This window comes from Oxyura jamaicensis, chromosome 2, assembly GCF_011077185.1.
Source record: "Oxyura jamaicensis isolate SHBP4307 breed ruddy duck chromosome 2, BPBGC_Ojam_1.0, whole genome shotgun sequence".
Classification (NCBI taxonomy): domain Eukaryota; kingdom Metazoa; phylum Chordata; class Aves; order Anseriformes; family Anatidae; genus Oxyura; species Oxyura jamaicensis.
The window spans coordinates 35,840,221-35,852,275 of NC_048894.1; the positions used below are offsets into that span (position 1 = coordinate 35,840,221).

The following is a 12,055-nucleotide window of genomic DNA, read 5'->3' on the forward strand; positions in this document are numbered from 1 at the left end:
TTGTTTTCTTAGAATATAATTTTTGAACTGTGCACAGCCTAAATTTAGTGGTATTTTAAACACACCATACGTTCAAGTTCATAAACGCCCATTTTCTGACAAATGGCAGGTTCAGGGAGCCAGCAAATCTAAGCCATTACACGAATGCCACGTACAAGCAACTCCACTCGAATGACAGTATTTTAAATTGCAAGCTGGATCTCTCAGCACTAATGAGCAGATCAGTACGTACTCAAGTTGTACGTACAAGTAAAGGCATCACCTATGAATTTCGTTATCTGTCTTCACTAAAGCAGCCTACAATTCTGAAAGTGCTAAAAAATAAAATAAAAATGATAAAAAATTTAAAATCTCAAATTTGCAAGAAGCCTCCCCGCATAGACATTTGCATACAGGTGGTGTATGTTTGTGTATTGTATGCAGCCTGCACAGAAACTACATGTTTCTGTGCAGGCTACTAGACCGCAAACCTTGACAGGACACCTTTACAATTTTGTTTCTTTTTTAAACCACACTACCAATGCAGAAGAAATGTGTAGGCAAATGAACAGCTGAGGGAAGAAAAGCTGACCAAACAATGGCAGAGTCCCCACTTTTTTGTTTTTTGTGGAAATTCCTACATTGAGTTCACATTACATTGCCCCTCTTGTCCACTCTGGAAAAACTAATCTCTATGTCATGTATTAGGGAATTTAAAGCAACATCTGCTTCACTGAAATTAAATTAACATACTTGTATTTGATTAGCTTATTAACTGTAATTCTCAATATGCTGCAGAAACAGACACCAACTAGAGAAATGCAATTGACAACACCACCTGTCTGATAATAAAGTACTTCTTATAATAAACACGGAGAGATCTGTCAACAGGCAGCCAAAGCATCAGATTAGGACGTGACCCAAGGGCAGAAAAATGACTTGCCTCCGCTCACAACGCAGGTAATTGATGGGACGGGGAGAGAACCTGAGCATCTTGACTTACGGCCTTGTACCTTCGCTAATGGCTTTCCCCAAAATCAAATGATGCAAGGAAAGAGCAGTTTGTAACTTGTGCGAGGTTAACAGAGGAAGCGTTTGAGGAAAAACACATTCAGGTGTTTTATGTGCTGCTGTGAATATTTATTATACCAGTCCTCTAATTTACATATTAAACATTTCCCATTTCATCCCCCCACATGATAAACAGAAGACCTGGGAGCGTACATTCATCTTAAGCTGGCTGCTGCCAGCATGATTGCCTTTAGTACAGCGATTGGAACCGTTTCTTCTACAAAAGCGGGACATCAGGAGGGATTTCGTGCAAAACACCTCCCTCTGCAGCTCACCTAGCAGGGCTCTAAAAATACACATGCTCAGGCTCAAAGTTACGATGCATGAACAAGGGTAAGGTGCAAACATGGCCTCTGGGCAGTCCCCACTCTCTTCCCCTATCTGGTGAGATCCTACATGCCTCCTCACAGCAGGGACCTTTGATATCCCACCACCTCCTCTTAACCTACAGGACACTTCTTCCATCACCCAGCACCTCAACAAGTCAATTCCAAGACATCAGGTCTGTCCCTACAGACAATTTCAATACACTGAGAATTAGAAGTGCCTGGGTTGTATTAACTACGTTTTCACAAGAAAACAGGAGGAAAAAAGAATACAAATGTGCATTCAGGCTGCCAAAACGACCAGGCTAATGGTGGCTAGTCCTTGCAACTCTGAGCCACTTTGGCTGAAAAAAAAAAAATAATCAAAAAAACCCTCAGGAACTCTGGTTTTGATCTCCTCAAAGCTGCATCACAGACGTGATCATCAAAATGCTACTTTCTGCTGTTCTCATGTAGAAGTCTTCTCAGAATGCCATCTTTACATATACAGCTTTTAGGCTTGATATCCCAAAGTAGATGTTAATGCAATTATCTAGCTGAGCCTTCTGTATCTGTCACCTGAAACCGCGTTGTATTTCAGCTCCCGTGGACCATTTGCTGGAAGGTAGCATACATTTTTGGCTACAAATGTAATAAGCACACTGCCCACTGTTCCTTTTAGATGTTGCTCTCTATCAAAGTTACCATGGGATTCCCAGTCCCAATTCTGGCTCCACAAACTTTGCGTACACTTGTCTGCAGCACACAGGATCTTTAGGAATACAGATGCCAGAGTAACCGGAAGATTTAATTTGGGAGGCTTCTTCATTAATCTGGGTGATGTGTCTTCTTACAAGTTCTCCTCAGAACTGCTTCTATCTTACGCTGGAGTGCCAAATAGAAGGCTGCAGAGAGCTTTGTGTTAGATTATATGAACAGAAAACAAATTGCCTATGACCTGCAAAAATACCAGAAGGCTGCATTCTTAAAGCACTTACATGCCAAGGCTGCTCCAGGGCCGCACTGCCAGACAACAGCTGAGTCCTTTCCCTCAGTACACAGAGCATTCATGTGGTACGTTTTTGCCAAGAATTTATTAGATGAAAATGAGATTAATTTATCTAACTTTAAGACCTCTGTCCTACTGGTAAGCTTGGTCAAAAAGGGGCCTGAAGGTTCCACAACTCTTACTGGCCTAAAGTATGGTGGATTCCCCAAAACCAGGCTTCCTACATATCTCTTGGGAGATCACTTATTGAATTTCCTTTTGCCACATATATTTCTATATACTGGAAATTAACTAAACCAAAATTCAGCAGCTTCAGGTGATACCTAAGCTGATTTCAGCATTGACAGATGAATAGAAAGGAAACAATTTGTTAGTGGCATAACCTCAGCAGAATGATACCAAGTCCTGGACATTCAAACAAGCACCCATGCAACTCGCTCCTGTGACACGGAGTTGACAGCAGAGAGCTGCAGGCAACACCATCAGCAAGTATCTGCTGAGGATGAGGAAATAAAGGGTGTTTTTGTTTGTTTGTTTGTTTAAGAGATGCCCAGCAGTTGGAAGATTATATATACTAGAGACTATCCAAACTAGAAAGCTTTCCTTCTACATTTCTTTGTAGAGATCTAGAAATAACCCTATGATGAAAAAGTGAGTGCCTTCCTCCTCTAACTGCCAAAATGAGATGCTGGCTCCCACCCACCACACTGAAGTACTCCTCCTGGAGGCACTTTGGGTCCCCTCCCTTGAATTCTCATTTATATGTTTCAGCCATCGCATACCTCAGCTCATTCCATCCTTTATTCCCCCCAAACACTCATCTCCCTCCGTTACAATTTCCCCTTCATTCTCCCCCGATGCCGAGAGACCTCCCACAGAACTCCCACGTTTGTATCCGGGAGGGGAAGCTACGTCACCTCCACTTCCACTCATCAGCTTTTCCCTGTACCAAAACCCCACTGCGCCTGCACGGTCCTCTCCTGCCACGGTGTCCTACAGCCAAGTAACGACCAAGTGGGAGCTTCTCAAACACGGTGGGAGATGGTGCCTATTCCTGCCTTTCCTCTGTGTGCTTCTGGCAGTGCCAAAGTCTCTTGATTTCTGCCTCCTTTGTACCTTAGTTCACTTTCCAGAGTTGAAACAAGCGATGTCCAGCTCTTACTGAAGACACCAGTCACATGGAATGAGTGAAGGCTGAAGCCATATGAAACCAATACAGCTCTCGTGGTTCTTTCGACACACAGTAAGTGAGCACAGATTGGCTGCAAATTCAACCCAGACATACAAACCTCAGCAAATGTTCCTGTGAACTTGATCCAACCTTCAGGTTTGTTTCATCCAGTTTCAGGTTGCATCGTGAAAGTTTCACTGTGCCCTACATGCTGCCCCAATAAACGATGTCTCAAACAAAATGAGGACATCAGCAAAAATGAAGAACTCTTCAGATAGCAAGGTTTTAGTTTTATACCATATGTGAGAACATGCATTGACAAGCAGTATGCATACAATTACTGCTGCTACAAATCAAAAATTGTTCACAGTTAATGGACGTCTACTTTATTACAATTTTTGCCAAGAAACAATTTTCAAGAAATACCTCTGTGCCATACACCACCCTCCCATCATAATCATTTACAAAGAAACTGGGAGCCTTTTCATCACAACACAAGCACAAAAAAAGCCAGCATGCTTTTCAGACATTCTGGATGTGAAACAAATAAGCCCAGTTTACCGAAGCAGTATTTTCTGCCTCCATACATCATCACTGAGGTAGCAACGGGGAAGGAAAAATAATGCTGAGGAAACAACGTCTTTTATGGATCACATGAATACAATGCCAAAATGCACTTAACTGCCTAGCTCGTTGAACATATCAGATCTTCTCCTATAAAGCTGTTACTACTGGCCATGTTTCCTTACTTCTCTTCAAGTATACTTTAACAATGATTAAAATAAGTCATCGCTAGACTTACTATACTTTTGGGAAAGGATGTAGGTTTTTGGTTTTTTTTTTTAAACATTGCACATCATACAAGCAAAATGTTGTAAATTTTGTAGTCTGTGATCAAAACTAAATCTGTGCTATAATCAGTTTGGGGAATGGTTTAATCCCCTGCACAAATATATTATTAAAGAAAAAAGCTTGATAATATTAGAGGTTCAAGTCATATAGGAACTACATAAGCCACAAGATACTCAACTCTGACCTCTCACAAGCAGCACTCCGCTGAGATCACTAAAGTTAGTCCTCATTTATGCAGATGTGATTTGTAAAAGGCATCGAGAAACTGCAACAGGAAGCTTCCATAGCGGATTTGGAGGCTGATACACCTGAAGTTAATGCAGCATTCCAGCCTGTGGCCCTTACTGGACTGGCCCCTAAATCTAAAGGGAAATCATTATTGACTGAAAAGAATGTATGCTGGTTTCCAGCGGGGCAGCTACAGTCTGCAATTTCAAGTTTAGCTGTGCTGAGTTTTGCTTTCTAGCTAAACCAGATGGACAAAATCAAAACGAGTTACAAACACCCAGCAACATCTCACAGGTCCTTAAAATGTACAATGCAAATGATCAGTTACGTGCCTAGGACCTTAGGTACCAGTAAAAACAAATGAGGTTGCACTAAACGTAGAATTTAGAAAAGGAATTTTTACCTTTTGATTGAATGCTTCTTTCAAAGATATTAATTTCACACAACATTGCAGATTTCTACATATCCTTTCTACACTAAGCAGAGAACAACAACAAAAAGGGCAGTATGTGAGCGTATAATGACTAAAAACTATGAAAGAGATATCAGTATAATACTTATAAAAATTAAAGGAATAGGTTTCACAAGGAAAAACAAATGGGAACTACTCTCCTTCATGCGCTTGAAGTCCCCCACAAAGTTTTCACAGTGTTTTCCGCAGATGATCAGAATTACATTTAGCAAAAGATAATTTCTCATTACTCAAAATGGTTGACACTCTTGGTTTGTTCTCTTTTTACTGAACAACTGCTATGTAGCCCAGAGTGCAAATTCAGGGAATTTCTAGGATATCAACATAGCTGAAAATATTCAAAACAGGCCCTTGTATTCAAGCTCTGTGGTTATAAAGTCAGCTGTTGTAAAGTTGGAATCAACGCTGATAACTGTGTATACATAGGACAGGAACCTCTTCCATTACCTCTTGCAAACAGCACTGCCCAGCTGACCTAGTGTAAACTGCTTAACAACTTCTGGTAAATATTGACCTTCTAGAAATGGGATGTGAGCAAGTGAGATAAGAAATAATACAAAAGGAGGTCACAAAAAATGCATAGAATCAACTTTTTGAAGACAGGGAGGTTTTTTGGTTGTTTGTTTTTTAATCCTTTTTTTTAGGAGTGCTTCACAGTGAAGTCAGTGCAGGGGAGGAAACTGCTCGTTAACTCTGTTTTTGCTGAAATTACTTTATATCATGTGCCGCAGCAGGGGAACTTATCATAAAATTGTCAAAGAATGCACCACCACCACCACAGGGGTAACTAGATGTCAAGAGGAATGGTCTTGCTCCCCATGCCACAAAAACAAGGCCTAAAAAACAAAAAACGCCTGCCCAAGTTTTTTTTTTTTTTTTTTTTAAAAAAAAGGCAAGTTAATGATTCAAGACACATGGTTAATCCCCAACACAGATACTGGCAAAGAAGAAACGTGACTTAGATGCAACTGCAGAACAACCTTCCTCTTCTACACCTCCATCCAGAACTCCCTTTCATCAGCTCGTAAGGAGGCACCGAGCTATATGCTCTCCCCAAGGCAGACACACTGCTACCACTGCCCACTCCATGGCAGAGAGGGATGTGAGACAGAAGAAGAAACTTGAAGAGGCTGGGGGCAGGGGGAAGAACAGAGAAAACAGTAGAAGCAGAAGCCAGATACAGAGTGTTAGAAATCCTTGAGGTTCACCATTAAAAGCAAAACAGGCTGCAGGCCTCGTTAGAACAGTTTCGTTAGAAATAGACATTAACACATCTGACACATTAAGAAAGTCCAGGAAAAGACCGTGTGGAGGAGAAGCTAGAAGAACAACTAAAACATACCAAAAAGACTGTCCACATTGACATCTGCAGATGGAATTCCAGTTGTAATAATTTCTGTCTCTCCCTGTATCCACATACACCACTTTTCAAAAAGTGCCTGATTTTAGAAAAGCAAACAAAGCCCCAACAATAATAAAGAAGGAAAACCTTTCTCAATTCACCAAGATATAAGAACAAGAAATCTGGTGTCCTCAGATGAATTACTTCAGGGAAACCAAGACTTGGAAAGCATTAAGTCAGCCTGATTAATTGGTCTACAGTCAAATCAAATTAATTGAATAAAGCCTCCTTTCAATAGCATTTGCTCACTGAACCAAGCAAACGATTTGTTAAACTACTTCAGGCCACCTTAATTCAACACAGGTCACTTAGACAATGCGTAATGTCAGTGTACAAAATAACTATTGTTAAAACGCACTGAATTAGGTTTTAGAGCTAGACTTTAAGTCAAAAGTATGTAAGTGCCCATCTGTATTCACAAATACTTCCAAGAGTTGGGGATCACAAGTGGCTCATGTACGTGCACCTGAGTGTGCATGCTTACCTCCAGTTAAGCGTCAGTTGTGGTACTCACACATTGCTCCATAAAGATTTCCATTCTGTGGAGCTATTTCTACTTTGTTGTGCAAATCCTTCACTTCTACCACCTTGTTCAGTGTCCTCCCTTTCTGAGGTGGGGACGAGAAGCTTCAGAAAAAATCAAGGTCAAGATCTGAACAATCTCTCTCCTCCCTCAGTTTTTGCATTTATGAAAAAGAAATGAAGTCCTATGGTTTTGTATATTCTTCTACTCTGCTGAAAAAATATTTTCTGATCAAGTGATGCCATACTATCTTAGCAAAAATAACTATATCAAAAGGGATTCTCCACAGATGACATGCCAAGGCTTCCTCCTCTTAGCATTAACAACAGTTAACCTATTTATGAGCGCAGCTCCAAAGGAAACTCAAAAGCCAAACGAAATTCATTTACACAGGAACCTTTCTTATACTGTTGTTCTGACCCTATTAAAAGTCCTTTCGCTATATAATACCTGCTCACAATCCAAGCCGTCAAGCATCACTGATTCCTTTCCATAACACGCTGCTGATGTTGTGTATCTCACTGCATAACGAGATATCGCATACCTCATTGCTGTTTTACTCTCACGTTTTGTGAATAGCTATCAGGTGCTTTCAGTTGACTTCAGTTTCAACCTTTGGTTTTTGTCTTGCATTTCCATGACACGAGGCAGAGTTTAGATTCCAGTCCACAGCACAGGTTGCTTGCAGGTATGTATTAAAGGTGCACGGTGAAAGTTACAAACTGTGTTACTCTTCTCGTAGATCTCTGAGAACCATCTCCCAGAAGCATTTCTCTGAAAGCCTGCAAAGTCCCTTGCTGGCTGCTGAACGCACCTCTCTCCTGTTATCAGGAAATAAGGGAAGAAGCCAGCTCCATCAAGCTCTCCACCTGGCCTCCATTTCTTTAGACACTGGAGTATTGCAGAGGAAATGGTGGGATAATGAATGCATCCTTGCAGGATACACAAACTTTCTTTCTGGCTCACAATCAAATTGAGAGGTCAACTCAACCGCAGAAATATTTAACGAAAATTAAAGCTGAGGCTAACACTTTGGCGTAGATTTTATGGAGCGGAAGATGACATCAATATTCTTTCTTCACGAGCCAAGTTCTCCAGCACTGAGCATAGTCTCTCATGGGCACTTAATCCCTACAACTGGCTGCTCTAAAGGATGCCCTGGGCAGCCTCTGTGTACAACCTCCAAACTGCAGCCATAATTCTGCATGTCTGCAAGAAGGTACACAGACACTGTGCTACGACTCAGCGTTGTTACCTGGCCTTCGTGCTGGCAGTCCCCCTCCCTCCCTAGATAGTAAGTCATCATTCATGCAAGTAAACTTCAGATTATTTAAAAAAAAAAATTAAAAATATCAGACCACAGTCAATGACTACTACAACTGGCTAGTCTGGACCACCTCGGGATTTGAGCTCTGCGGAGAAGGACCTGGGGGTCCTGGTGGACGACAGGTTGACCATGAGCCAGCAGTGTGCCCTGGTGGCCAAGAGGGCCAATGGGATCCTGGTGTGCATTAAAAGGAGCGTGGCCAGCAGGTCAAGGGAGGTGATCCTCCCCCTCTACTCTGCCCTGGTCAGGCCTCACCTGCAGTACTGCGTCCAGTTCTGGGCTTCCCGGTACAAAAAAGACAGGGATCTCCTGGAAAGAGTCCAGCAGAGGGCCACAAAGATGATACGGGGCCTGGAGCATCTCCCCTATGAGGACAGGCTGAGAGACCTGGGTCTGTTCAGCCTGAGACTGAGGGGGGATCTTATCAATGTCTATAAATATCTGAGGGGTGGGAGACAGAAGGATGTAGCTAACCTCTTCTCAGTGGTTTGTGGGGATAGGACAAGGGGCAGTGGCCGCAAGATAGAACACAGGATGTTCCGCACTGACATGCGAAAGAACTTCTTCACGGTGAGGGTGTGGTGGTTTTACCGTGCTAGGCAGTTGAACACCACAACCGCTCTCTCACTCCCCCTCCTCAGATGAGGAGGGGAAGAAGTAAAGGAAAGAACAACTCATGGGTTGAGATAAGGATGATTTAATTAAAGAGAAAATAATTATATATATATATATATAATTAAGGAAATATTATTAATTAAACAATTCAACTAAAGGGAAAAAAGGGAAAGGGGAAGAGGGAGGGGGAAAGGGAATAACTAAACAAAACAAGTAAAGGCTATGTGGAAGTGCAGAGGAAAGAAATTACTCTCTACTTCCCACAAATGAGCGATGCTTGACCACGTCCTTGAAGCAGGGCCTCAACGCATGTAGCCAGTGTTCGGGAGGAGGACAGACATTTTCGCAACGAGAGCCCACCCCTCCCCTCTTCCTCCTTTTTCCACCTTTTATTGCTGAGTGTGACATCATATGGTATGGAATATCCCTTTGGTTGGTTTAGGTCAGCTGCCCTGCTGATGTTTCTTTCTCACTTTTTTGCCCACCCCCTAGGAGGGTCAGAGAGAGTCCTGATGCTGTGCCAGCACTTCTCAGCAGCAGACACAACACTGGTGTGATACCACTGCTGTTCGAGCTACAAGTGCAGAGCACAGCACTGTATGGGCTGCTGCAGGGAAAGTTAACATCCCAGCCAGACCCAGTACAGAGGGTGACAAAGCTCTGGAACAGGCTGCCTAGAGAGGTTGTGGAGTCTCCTTCTCTGGAGATATTCAAGGTCCGTCTGGACGCCTACCTGGGCAGCCTGCTCTGAGGATCCTGCTTTGCAGGGGGGTTGCACCCGATGATCTTTCGAGGTCTCTTCCAACCCCTACAGTTCTGTGATTCTGTGATTTAACAGGGATGCTAAATTCCCCAATCTGTAAGTCATTACATTTAGCTAAAACGGCTGTGACAAGTTTTTTTAGCAAAAACTCTGGAAAGGGAAGAACTTTCCTAGAAAGTCTGTAATTTCCTGTGTGCAATGTTTTGTTGTTGTTGATTTAAAACAACAACAACAACAAAAAACAGCCACTGTTTTCAGCTATTTTATCTCTGATTACACCTGAAAGAAAACTAATGCACCAATGATTCAATGTAAAATCTTTGATCATCTTTCACTCTGAAATGAAAGCATAAGCTTCCACAACTTCTTACTTCTGCAGATGATATGAAAATGACACATCAGTGTGATTTTTAAATAGCTCCGCAAGCATGTTAAATAGCCATAACATAAAGAATGAGCATACTTTATTACCAGAATCTAATGAGAATAAGGGCCTCACTGTGATAGCATACACAAATGATATTGAGAGAGATGTTATCCCACATATGAGTAACAGTGAAATATCTGAATATAATTGTTTTTCATAAGGCAAACACACTTTCTGAAAACACTACTACTGCTCAAGTTTAAACATGCTTATTTTAAAAAATCTGAGAAAATAAATGTTTTCTCTTAAAAAGTGAGGGAAATTGAAGAATTACTTCCCCCTTTCTCCACAATGAAGTGACCTGTGCAAGAGTAAATGGAAAATGTATGTAGAAAACTGGGAATTGAAAAAGGATCTGCCAAGACAAAATCCAGTGCCAAGACAAGGCTATTTTTTCATAAATTTTGGTATGCCACGCTGACCAAAGATGACAAAAATCCTGATAAAGATAAGAATCCTGAAAGCCTCGAGGATTTATACTGATGGCTCTAGTGTTTGCTAACCAAACTACACACACACAGAGGTGTGGATAGACGCACTCCCAAGGAACGATGAGGACTTGGCAGCACTTCTTTCACTTGAGATTTTTGTGTGCATCAGAGATCATGAGATGGATTTTTTTTTTCTGTCTCTGAGTTTTCCATACGTAAACTGCCAGAAGAAAGCTAATCACCTTTCAATTAAAAACAAAAAACAATCCCACATCTAAAACACATTATTTTGGTGTCCTACATGTTTTAATTAATCTTGTAATTTTTATTTCAGGGTATGGCATTAGGGCTTTCCTTAAAATGCCAATCTGCTTTTTGATCTTTACTGCTGACATGAAATAAAAGAGCTGTATATTATATAAATCTTCAGTTTCGCTTAGCTTGAAACTGATAAAAAGAGAAAAGAGAAAACAAAGCCAACTGCATAAATCCTTCCAAACCAAAAGGCATTCCCCTTACCCTAACTAAAATTCATTTCTGCACATCTTGTTTGAATTATCGTCTGAAGTTTGTCTTGTTCCATCTCCAGAACAAGTCAAATAGCAGAGCATAAAGATATGGCTACATGAATAAAAACACATGATCTACTTGGTCACTGCAAACATAAAAATAAGCTCAGGCAGAAAAAATATTATCTGGCAAATGACAAGTTACTTTGATCCCTTCGTTTCTGTAGTCTGTCACATGCATTCAATCCAGCAGCTACTGGAAGCATTGGCATACATCCTTCAGAGAGATGCGAATCAACGGTCTGAGGGAATCACTGAACTTTTACAGAGCTGTGATATTTAATTCAAATAAGACAGCATCACATTACAGAAAAGTTAAATTTCAAGACAAAGGGCAAGAACTGTGGTAGTACACACTACAAAAATGTATCAAGTCCAAACAGGTGGTACAGAAAGAGTTTATTGGATTCACAAGCTCTGATTTTCTTTTGTGGAAAAACTGATCTCCAGCAGGGTTCATAAAATGGAAAAATCTTCCTGGACTCTACCCTTTTTCTTCTGAATCACGATGTGAGAATTAAGACGGTTTATGTGAGAAGTTGGAAGAACATGAAGAAGAGGTCAGGTTGTTTTATTTTAGTTACCTTTCTTTTTCATTTTGCTTTTACATTCAAAAAGTCAAATGAACTATTCTGAGATTAAAAATCAGTTTTTAAGGGTTCTCATATATTTCCTTATAGCATGCCTGAATAAATCTACAAGGTACCACCAATAACACACATTCAAAGTTGAAATCTCTGGCCTGAATTTGAAAGAGTCGATTTGAATTCTGACCTCCTGCTTATCAGGTGAATGCTGCAGTGAGTATTTTAGAGGAAAATTCTCACTACTTCAGAATGGTTCCATTTTGCATATACTTGCTGAAAAAACAACCAACCAACCAACCAACCAACATTAAGAGAGCAAGCAAA

General features: G+C 41.1%; 1 protein-coding gene across 1 annotated transcript in view; it reads right to left on the reverse strand.

The window, feature by feature from the left end:
* JAZF1 (JAZF zinc finger 1) overlaps positions 1-12,055 on the reverse strand; it is a 188,972-nt gene that overhangs the window by 71,464 nt on the left and 105,453 nt on the right. The window lies entirely within an intron of this gene.